Raw genomic sequence first — 2,982 nt, 5'->3', positions numbered from 1 at the left:
AGAAGAATTTCAAGTAGATCAAGATTTTGACATCGACAGTATGGAAACCGATTTTATATTATAGACTGTTTAGAAGACTATAATGAAAAACTGTCAGTAGGACACGATGAAAATCCTACGACAAGTGATACAATTTTGACCAAAGACAATCAACTGGCTGTGATAGGTGATTTTGTATTAGTAAAATTTGTGATTACTTGTAACAAGAAGGAAGTTAAAACAAAAAACTATGTTGGAAAAATTATTTCAATAAAAGAAGGTGGCTTTGTTGGCTCTTTTTTAAGAGAAAAGCAAAGTGCAAAATCCAAAGACTTAGTTTTTGTACAGAGTGATCAACAAGAATCCAAATCAGAGCAAGCGTTGCAAATTATCGGTCACGTCGTAGCAGAATCATACGCAAATAAGCGGTCAAAGCATGGCCGTAGACAATTTGTGGTCTCAAACGTCACTTTATAATAAATCATACCTCATGAATTTTAGATGTTAGAATTATAATTGTGCATTGTATTATTATTATCTGATAATGGAGATAATTTATAAAATAAACAAGAGCAATATTTTACATTTGGAAGAATTGGTAAATTACCAGCTTTATTGCCAAACGCGACGCCACTGGTACGGAGATTTTGCGGTGAAATGTCATCTAAACATGAATTTTAAATTAACGGTTTCTTGTTGTTCACCTTGAAAACAACTCTTCGATTTCTGCAAAGTTCTCAGACGTTTGCTGTTATTGTAAGCCAGAATTATCCCAGAATAAGTGGTAAAATGGGTTTTACCATTGAAGAGAAAGCATTTTTATTAGAATGTTATTTTCGAAACGGGGAGAAACAAGAAAATGGAGACTGGACTTACTTCATAACCCCTTGCGTTGAAGAATTTCAAGCCAGATATCCGAACCGGATGGATATTGATTACCAACAAATTTATCAGTGTATTAAAATTATAGTGCCTAATTTTAGGGAATCAGGATCCATAATTAAAAAGAAGTCAGGTCGGCCCCTTGTTCGAATTCCAGAAGTGGTGCAAAATGTTCGACAAATTGTAGAACAACATCCCTCAACTTCCATAAGACGTTTAAGGCAGCAAGTTAATTTGAGTTACGGCACTTGTCACAAAATTTTGAAGAAGGATATTAATTTGTTTCCCTATAAAATTCGTGTGTTGCAAGAAATAAAACCCCCAGATTATCCCAAACGGATGGATTATTGTCGATGGTTTGAACAAAATATGAATGATGAGATACTAGATTTAACATTTTTTAGTGATGAAGGCTGGATTGACTTGGGTGGATACGTAAATTCGCAAAATCAAAGAATATAGTCAAGTGAAAATCCCCACGAATATGTGCAACGTGGTTTACATCCACAAAAAATTGGAATTTGGGTAGCAATTTCTCGAAGGCGTTTAATAGGCATGAATTATCGTATTATTTTGATTTTATATCTCACTAGTTGATTTAATAGGACCCATATTTTTTGAAGACACTATAAATTCAGAAAGATATCGAGCTATTTTAGAAGAATTTATAAATCAACTAGATGATGAGGAACTGCAACGTGGAATGTTTCAACAGGATGGTGCTCCCGCACATACTTCTCGTGCTACTCTTAATTATCTTGATCAATATTTTTATAACAGAATAATCAGCGTTGATCGATGGCCTCCGAGATCACCAGATCTTTCACCGCTAGATTATTTTTTCTTTGGCCATCTCAAAAATTCTGTTTTTAGGAACCACATTGATGATTTGGATACACTGAAGATCGCCATAACTGAATTTTGTCAATCCATTTCACCTGAGTGCTTAAGAAATGTGTTTGAAAATATGAAGAGACGAGTTCGACTCTGTTTGGACCACAATGGAGAACATTTCGAGCAGTTTTTGTGAAAAATTTTTTTTGTCCTTGGTGTAATTTGAATTGACTGGTAGAAAAAATACGAGTAAGTTCGCAATCAACCACAAATTAGGCGAATAATAACTTTTGTATTTTTCTTACAGAAAGCAACAAAACAGAATTGTGAAAAATAATTCTTTTTAAAATTTTGTAACCAAAGATTACGTGCTTTATGAACCAATTTTATGTAACTGTGTGTTTTTTCATTAATCAATAATAAATAATAATGAATAATAACTTGCTTTTAAATCCATTATTCATAAATTACAAAAAATTTATAAAGGCAATTAATAATAGATTTTTGAGAGGTAGGCAACCAACAAAACGAGTGCACAGCAAGTAAATAAAAGTGGCTGATTCAGTTTAGAAATACGTTTCGATAAAACAAAAGATGAGGTAGCACTCTCGATTTGGTTTCTTGTTGATCACTCTGTATTTCCAAATATACCTGACGAGATTGAATTTGAATTTTCACAAATAATAAGACTGTTAAAAATTAAATCATGTAGACGTGAGAACTAGACGTTCAACGTGACGAAAATCTGATTTTCTTTCATAAATATTAATATATCACCTAAAGTGCCACAATGACAATAATTACATTAAAATGTCCATAATGGCGCGACGTTTTTTTTTGCATTTGTTTCCCTTTTTGTCTATTAATTGCAGAAATATATTTTTTTTTCAAACGTCTGTAAATTATGACATTATCCTGCTGCATTGATAACGCTAAAGTGTCACTTCATTGTCATGGCATCTAACGAGCTGGCAAGCGGCAGATAAAGTTATTATCTCCGCTGAGAGCGGCAGATAAAGTTATTATATCCGCTGAGGGCGTCCGTGAAGTTATTATCTCCGCTGATGAGCGGCAGTAAAGTGAACTAGCTAAATCATTTGAAATTCCTACCTGGTTTCTTAACATGTCTTAAATAACTTGCTATGACGGTTTGAAGAAAAAATAGTAGGTATACGTTATTCGGAGCAAAAATAGTTTTATGTGCTTTGGCTGGTTTGTCTGCCTCACTGCGTTCGGCAGCCAATCTACCAGCCGCAGCACATAAAACTTCATTTTTGCTCCTCATAA

General features: G+C 33.7%; 1 long non-coding RNA gene across 1 annotated transcript; it reads left to right on the top strand.

The window, feature by feature from the left end:
• The first annotated feature begins 689 nt into the window (after positions 1–689).
• Positions 690–2,135, top strand: LOC138126858 (uncharacterized). The gene is made up of 3 exons (XR_011157990.1): positions 690–1,414; positions 1,467–1,944; positions 2,003–2,135. It is a non-coding gene; the product is annotated as an uncharacterized lncRNA (long non-coding RNA).
• The last annotated feature ends 847 nt before the right edge of the window (positions 2,136–2,982 follow it).

The sequence above is a fragment of the Tenebrio molitor genome, chromosome 3, assembly GCF_963966145.1.
Source record: "Tenebrio molitor chromosome 3, icTenMoli1.1, whole genome shotgun sequence".
Classification (NCBI taxonomy): Eukaryota; Metazoa; Arthropoda; class Insecta; order Coleoptera; family Tenebrionidae; genus Tenebrio; species Tenebrio molitor.
Note: the sequence above shows the minus strand (reverse complement) of the source record. Positions and strands in the feature narration are given on the sequence as shown.